Source organism: Pinus tabuliformis, chromosome X (assembly GCF_031772625.1).
Source record: "Pinus tabuliformis cultivar Carrire ecotype Pingquan chromosome X, CPIR1, whole genome shotgun sequence".
Lineage (NCBI taxonomy): Eukaryota > Viridiplantae > Streptophyta > Pinopsida > Pinales > Pinaceae > Pinus > Pinus tabuliformis.
The window spans coordinates 1,343,460,323-1,343,469,027 of NC_142308.1; the positions used below are offsets into that span (position 1 = coordinate 1,343,460,323).

At 39.8% G+C, this 8,705-nt stretch overlaps 1 pseudogene; it reads left to right on the top strand.

The window, feature by feature from the left end:
• The first annotated feature begins 361 nt into the window (after positions 1-361).
• Positions 362-2,941, top strand: LOC149145041 (protein unc-13 homolog; annotated as a pseudogene).
• The last annotated feature ends 5,764 nt before the right edge of the window (positions 2,942-8,705 follow it).

Below are 8,705 nucleotides of genomic sequence, written 5' to 3' on the forward strand. Positions count from 1 at the left end.
CTTGTAGTGGTTTGGTCACTCGAGGATAATTGTCCAGATTCTTTCATTTCATCATAGTGGCTTCTAGCCATTGAGTTCAGTCCTTGAGGTTTTACAAAGGGAATGCTTCCCGAATGACAGTGCTCTAAAGTAAGATATAAGCGTGTGATGGCTTCTTCGTCAATCTGTAGCCTCTGTACCCATAGAAAGATTCTAGAGCATTAGAGTTCCAGAAAATAAGGGCTGTGGGTGAGCATATTCTCTAAGATGATCAGGGATTCCTGTTTGGTTTGATAGCAATTGCTAATACTGGGTTCTGCAGTATGTTTGATGATGACCCTGTTGGAGTTCATACTTATGGTACTAGCTGGAACATGCTCAAATGGAGGAGAGGATTGTTTTCCCTGCTCTGGAAAGGGCCGAGAAAGGTTTCACTGAAGTTGCAAATGATGAACATGCACGAGATTTTGCACTAGTGAATGGCATCCGTGGAAGATTGAATGGCATCCCCTGGAGGCTGTAGAATTGGATACTAAAGAATAAGAATCCTTACTGATAGTTGTTTCAGCGTGATGGAATTATCTCACTCGCAACATTTTCTATATTTATTGTCAGGGTTGTTTCCACATGAAATTCAAGAATACTTGGGAGTAGCTTAACGCTGCCAGGTAGGAGAAGAAGATCCAGAGAATGATTCAGTCATTTCGGTCAGCTGATGATGATTGTAAAACCAAACTAGCCATAGTGCAGAAAAGATTTCCCGCACTTACAGAGTCCGGTTACAATGCTTCTTGATATTAATAGTGACCTGGCACATTTTATGAGAAAAAGAGCAAAGGTTGAGGGCTGCGCATTTGATCATAAGGCGCGTATGGATGCTATATATTGCCATGTCCGTGAACTAGCATGGAGAATGCGCATTAACTGTTTGACAATATCAGCATTCGAATTTTCTCTTATGCAATGCAGTGATTAAATGCCAAATGTCAAGTGGTTTTTATAAAGGTTTTGATTGCCACAGGGTCGCCATGATTAATGACACCGGGATAGAGATGTGGCAAACGAAGATATTAGCTGTTCGTTCATTAGCTCTGCCACCGATGAAAGACAGAGACACATGGTCAAAATTTGCTTATGTTTGCCGGAAAAGGGGTCGTATTAGTCAAAGTCATTCCACCAGCACATTGATACAAACGGTATTGTGACTGTATCTGCTAGAGACAAAGCAATGAATACTGGTGATTGGTATCGTAAAGTCTATGAATTCAGATTTCCGAGGATGTAAAGTCTCTATCTTGCGGTTTCTGCTGAGAAAGAATGGGTAGTCGAGGAGTTGTTCGATAAAAAGGACCACAAACGGGCAGACATCCATGTAGAAAATAGAGCAGTTACCTGCGAGGCGGAGAGGATTTGATTTATGGATGAAGATACAGAGGATTTAGAGGATTTGATCCACCAATGTCTACAGAATATTGGTAGCCATGAATTGCACAATTTGGCTCAGATTCTGGCCTTCGAGTGCCAAATACAGTTAGAGAGAATAATTGGGTATGTTGACAGTCTTTCTGGTGAGCAGAAAAAGATGCTCGTTGAGCGTGTCACTCTGCGTTTGTTGAGAAAAATTACTGCTTTCATGGACGCAGATGGCTGCTTTTTATGAGGGCTATTATAAAGGAAAGGGTGTGGAAATAATTAAAGGAACAGTGGCCACAGGGTTTGACACGGAAGAACACGGAAATGTTAAGATAGTAAAGTTGAAGGATGGCGGGAACTAGAGGCAGAACATGACCATCGTCTAGCAGTATTTGCCGAAGATATGAAGAGAATTGCCATAATGGATTCAAATGTTTTCCGTCCTGTTTTATCACCCTGGAATCCTATGTCTAATGCCATTTCTGCTTCATTACTTCATCAGCTTTATGGTAAAGAGTTAAAACGTTCCTTGATGAAGTGTCACATCTTACAAAGGATGTTGCATCTGTACTAACAGCAGCTGAGAGCCTTGATCAGCATTTGTTGAAACTTGTTTCATCTGTGTGTCAAGATGGCCAGGTGTATGATAACTACAAACAACAGATGATGCCCTACCAGGTTGAAACAATATCTGGTATGTTGATTATGCGGTGGATAAACGTGCAACTTGCTAGAATCTCAGAATAGATTGAACGAACAATTCAGCAAGAGAAATGGGAGCCTTCATTATCTCAACATCGACATGGTAATTCTATTGTTGAAGTCTACAGAATTATGGAAGAGACAGTGGATCAGTTTTTCAGTTTACAACTGCCTATGAGGGTTCCGCAGCTAAATGGCCTCGTCAGTGGTCTTGACAATGCACTACAAGCCTACACTCAGAGGGTTGTTAGTCCGCTAGTGGATAAACAAGATCTTATACCACCTGTTCCAATTTTAACAAGATACAAGAAAGAAAGTGGTATGAAGGCATTTGCTAAGAAAAAGGTGGTCGACCCCAGATTGCCTGATGATAGACGTTCTAGCCAAATCAATGTCTTGTCAACATCCAAGCTTTGTGTTCGCCTAAATTCTCTTCATTATGCCATTTTCCGTCTGAATGTGCTGAAGGATAGCATTCGAGAACGCTGGGCACAAAAGAAACCTCAGGAAATGTTATGGCAGGGCGAAGCTCAGTCGACTGTGATCTCAAGCCAAGGCGTGTTACTGCTAACAGACCAATGGATGTACTTTCAACAGCTTTTGATGGCACCAGAAAAAGATTAATGCAACCATTGATAGAATATGCGAGTTCACAGGCATGAAAATAATCTTTTGGGATATGAAGGAATCCTTTATCGATGGTTTGTACAAAAACAGTGTCTCACAAGCACGGATGGATATGGTGCTTCAAGGCCTTGATTCGGTGCTGGTAGAACTATGTGATGTTATTGTGGATCCATTGAGAGATAAAGTTGTTAGTGCCCACATTGCAGCTTTTGACTTCTAGGTTCTATGCATAAAAAGCAGAGTCCCTGTAGGAATTATATCTTAACCGAATGCTTCATCCAAGAGAAAATGAGTGGCTGTTGAGAAAATAAAGCTCAAGACAGTCAGAGTTTAGTATTGAAGCTGTTTATTGGTTTGATGCTAATCAAGGTTGCTGTGATATGTAATGACAGAAGGAAGCTTCATCTTTTTAAAACTATTTAGGTTCCTAACAGCTGTACAAATGTCTGAAGAGATCATGAATCTAAGGAGAAAACGCTTCAAGATACATAGGTTCTGTTTTGACATCTACAGCAGTTTCGTAGCGCGCTACGAAACTGCTGTAGAATGCTGTTTTGTGGAAAAACAATGAATTTTGATGATGAGGTCAGCGAATGTTAAAAAGAAGGTCTCAAACACAGGAGGGAGATCATACATGGATTTCATAGCAGCTCAAATAGTGACAGGTGTAAGTTTTGAAGGGAAAGTAAAATATTTTGTTTATTTTCATAAAGTTTTCTCAAAGGCACTTTATGACCGAGCTACTAGGGTATTGGTAGGGTTACCAGAATGTTCGGTTGGTACACCTGTTTGGTCCACGAAGCATCCAGATCATATGGCATATGGTGATTATGCGTTGTCATTAAAGGTTTAAAGAGTTTGGAACATGATCTTAAATGCATGAACACTAATGGGAGGCAGAAACCGTGAACATAGGGTACATATTCTTATTGGTTGATGAATCACCTACACATCAGGCATCCGAAGCTGCTCATCCAGTGAATGTGTTTTCAGTTTGGTTTGGCTATTATTGAAGTGCTACAGGTGTCAAATTTCAAGGATGCAGCAAGGTACACGAGGAGATAGACTTGAAGTGACAATGTAATGGAGTCCTCTGTTTTCGTAGCACGATATCTCTTGTAATTAATTAGTTTGTTTATGATAGAGATAAGGTAATTAATGTTAGAATTCCGAGCTCCCTTCATGCTTGTTGAGGAGTCTCAGGTAGTAATGTTTTGATTGGCTATATATAGAAATGACTCATATGTAAAAAAAGGTTGGACATTTTATACAAAAACAGAGTTGTTTTGGGCCATTGTAAGACTTATGACAGTAATAGTAAAACAGTGTTGATTTCTTCTCAAGATTCTCGATGGATTATTGTGTTCAAATGTAATGGTGGTGTTTTATATCATATGTTCTTTTACAGCCTTGTTATAGTACAATCACTCAGAATTCATATCCTATGCTCTGACTTCCTGTGTATTTAGCAAGCTGTGGTTTTTATGGAATATGTTTGGACATGTAATGCAAAGAGCCTTGACTTCCATGAAATGACTTTGTTTTTCTTGTTCACTTAGTGTATGAGACTCCATAGCCCAATGAGAACCAGTTTGATATGTTTCCAACCAGCTTTGCTTTCATGAATGAATTAAGAGTTAGCCATCTGTTGTAGTGAAGGATTTTTATCAAGAGTTTGTGAGAGAGCCCTCTCTGATCAAAGAGGCTAATCTTTGATCTAAAGTTAGGTTGAAAGAGTTACATGAAATCTTGCTTGGTTGCAGCCCTCAGTAGTGATTTTGTGATAACATTTTGGTGCGTCTGTCGGGAGCTTAAGATTGAATTTCTGAAGGTAGCAGGAGTTCAAATAATTTTTAAGGCTGCAAAACTACCTTGGCGACTCCACACATCAAAGAATAAATTAGAAGGTGACTCCACTGCTAGAAGATCAGTAGCTTGATGAAGTTTCAAGATGGATTCCACTACAAGAAAGAATGCCAGGTATGCTCCTATGAATCGGTCTCATATCCCTGGTTTTCCAAATCCTATGCCAAAGGTTGATTGGTTAGATGATCTTCCAATATTCAAAGATGAAAAGAAGGATGATGCTGCTCTCCATTTGGTTAAGTTTCACATACATGTACGCAGTCTTAAGGTTCATTTCCCTGAAGATTGTCTCATGAGGATGTTTATGGCTACTTTAGAAGGAGAAGCATGGTCTTGGTATAAAAGTTTGGAAAATGGTTCATTATCTTCTCTTGCTGATTTCCATGATGTGTTCTGTGAAATGTATAAAGAATGTTATCCTTCTTTGTTGCTGCTCAAAGATTGCTGTAGGCATTCTTTGAATCTTATTCAGTACTTGGAGGATTGTTATGGTGATGATGAATTTACAGATGAAGAAATTTTAGAGGCTCTTCATAACAATGTTTTTCAGCACCAGGGAGAAGGTATAACACTCCATGAAGCACAGCATGAAGAGCAGCAAGAGTTTACCTGTGAAAACCATGTTTTATCCTTAGATATTGATGAAGAGATGCAGCAGATTTGTCAGGCTTCAGATCATGATGAAGACGAAATTGATTGCACCCAGCAAGAAGAAATATTGGAGGAAATTTTCTATGACACTCAGACAGAGCAAAAGCTTGCTCAATTTTGTAATTCCTTGCAGATCTCACTTCAAATAATAATCATAATAGTGAGGAAAATTCCATTGTTTGTTGGAATGATTCAGAAAGGCAGCTGGATAACTTGTCAAATAGAAAAGTGGATAGCACATCAGAGGGGTCTTGTGTGGTTGAGAATCAGTGGCCTGAAAATGAAGAGTGTTATCATGATCATTATTTTCAGCAGCTTTCTATGACAGAACACAAGGAGAGAGTGCCACTTCCTTTCTCTTTCACGTTTAAGGAGCTATACATGGTTGTTGAAGATCAGTTTGCACAACCTGGAGGTTACAAGAAGAAACAAGCTGATCATGTGTTCTGGGATCCTATAGCTGATTACATGGAAGAGTTTTACTCTCCAGTGTTTCAGTTTTCCTATGAAGATCAGAGACAATTTCAGTGGCAGCGGTCATCATACTATCACATTGGCTCTGAACTTCGGGACAGTCAAAGAAATCAAATATCAGATGAGACAAATGATTGGCTGCATTGGAAGTTTCATATTGATTGAGCTAGGGGAAGTTTGAATTGTTAGGGTAGGTAGGTAGGTAAATGTAAATAAGCTCAAGGTTAACTGAGCATTTTCCTTTTTCAGTAGATGTAGCTTTCTTTCTCCTACAGTCATGCTTGTCAAGAAAATTTTAGTTTGTCCCAAATGGATAAGGCACTGGAGCTGCATGTTCTTAGTGTACCACAAGGGCACACTATCCCAAGTGGAGCCACTGTTATCACTGAAAATAGTGTTGCCAAAATTTTTCAGTTTAGCTGAAGGACAAACTGCTTTTGTAGCGCATAAATCCGTTAGCAGTTTCGCAGCGCCCCTTGTTTTAGTGATTTCGTAGCGAAAAACACTGATCTTGCATTGGCTGCGCTGCGAAATTGGGAAATGACAGATATTTAAGGGAAACTTCTAGAAGCACTACACAAAGCTGCATATGTGGCATTGTTGCAAAACAGTGTCTATGGTTTAGTGGCCAATCTTCTGGGTAAATCAAATAAGAGCTTGTGCAGTCTTCGATAGATTATTTTTCTCTGTTGGGTGATAATGATATAAGAGGGGAGTCTCATATTAAAGAAGTGACTGGTAAAGAAGCAGATGTTTTCAGAGGAAGACTCATTCGTAGGCTTACATCTGTCATTGTGCACCATGTACCAATATTTTGGAGATTAGCTCTTTTGATATTCAATGGGAAGTTTGCTAAAGTAGGTTCAACAAATGGCGCTCCTGGTTCATTGAAACATGAAGAGACTGCTTGTATTTCAAATAATGGACCTGTTGATGTCATTAGTATAAATGGTGGACTTCCTAAGCCACGATGAGAAGGTTATTATGACTGAGTAGAACAAGGTAACTGCGGTGAGAATATTGCCTGTGATGATCTGGGGTTCAGGTTTGATAGCATTCCACTGTCAGATGCTGCAGTGTGCTTTAATTGGGATTCAAACTTGTGGCCAATAGCTGATAAATCCTACCCTACACCCATTACAACAGGCCTCTTTGTAATGATTGTTCTAAAAAATGTACATAATTTTATCACATTATAGCAGCAAAAAGAAATGATACCTATTTGTTAAAATTGGTATCATCTACGAGGTTGACGGTCCATCTACTACCTCTTTGCTTGTAGTGGTTTGGTCACTCGAGGATAATTGTCCAGATTCTTTCATTTCATCATAGTGGCTTCTAGCCATTGAGTTCAGTCCTTGAGGTTTTACAAAGGGAATGCTTCCCGAATGACAGTGCTCTAAAGTAAGATATAAGCGTGTGATGGCTTCTTCTTCAATCTGTAGCCTCTGTACCCATAGAAAGATTCTAGAGCATTAGAGTTCCAGAAAATAAGGGCTGTGGGTGAGCATATTCTCTAAGATGATCAGGGATTCCTGTTTGGTTTGATAGCAATTGCTAATACTGGGTTCTGCAGTATGTTTGATGATGACCCTGTTGGAGTTCATACTTATGGTACTAGCTGGAACATGCTCAAATGGAGGAGAGGATTGTTTTCCCTGCTCTGGAAAGGGCCGAGAAAGGTTTCACTGAAGTTACAAATGATGAACATGCACGAGATTTTGCACTAGTGAATGGCATCCGTGGAAGATTGAATGGCATCCCCTGGAGGCTGTAGAATTGGATACTAAAGAATAAGAATCCTTACTGATAGTTGTTTCAGCGTGATGGAATTATCTCACTCGCAACATTTTCTATATTTATTGTCAGGGTTGTTTCCACATGAAATTCAAGAATACTTAGGAGTAGCTTAACGCTGCCAGGTAGGAGAAGAAGATCCAGAAAATGATTTAATCATTTCGATCAGCTGAGGATGATTGTAAAACCAAACTAGCCATAGTGCAGAAAAGATTTCCCGCACTTACAGAGTCCGGTTACAATGCTTCTTGATATTAATAGTGACCTGGCACATTTTATGAGAAAAAGAGCAAAGGTTGAGGGCTGCGCATTTGATCATAAGGCGCGTATGGATGCTATATATTGCCATGTCCGTGAACTAGCATGGAGAATGCGCATTAACTGTTTGACAATATCAGCATTCGAATTTTCTCTTATGCAATGCAGTGATTAAATGCCAAATGTCAAGTGGTTTTTATAAAGGTTTTGATTGCCACAGGGTCGCCATGATTAATGACACTGGGATAGAGATGTGGCAAACGAAGATATTAGCTGTTCGTTCATTAGCTCTGCCACCGATGAAAGACAGAGACACATGGTCAAAATTTGCTTATGTTTGCCGGAAAAGGGGTCGTATTAGTCAAGGTCATTCCACCAGCACATTGATGCAAACGGTATTGTGACTGTATCTGCTAGAGGCAAAGCAATGAATACTGGTGATTGGTATCGTAAAGTCTATGAATTCAGATTTCCGAGGATGTAAAGTCTCTATCTTGCGGTTTCTGCTGAGAAAGAATGGGTAGTCGAGGAGTTGTTCGATAAAAAGGACCACAAACGGGCAGACATCCATGTAGAAAATAGAGCAGTTACCTGCGAGGCGGAGAGGATTTGATTTATGGATGAAGATACAGAGGATTTAGAGGATTTGATCCACCAATGTCTACAGAATATTGGTAGCCATGAATTGCACAATTTGGCTCAGATTCTGGCCTTCGAGTGCCAAATACAGTTAGAGAGAATAATTGGGTATGTTGACAGTCTTTCTGGTGAGCAGAAAAAGATGCTCGTTGAGCGTGTCACTCTGCGTTTGTTGAGAAAAAATACTGCTTTCATGGACGCAGATGGCTGCTTTTTATGAGGGCTATTATAAAGGAAAGGGTGTGGAAATAATTAAAGGAACAGTGGCCACAGGGTTTGACACGGAAGAACACGGAAAT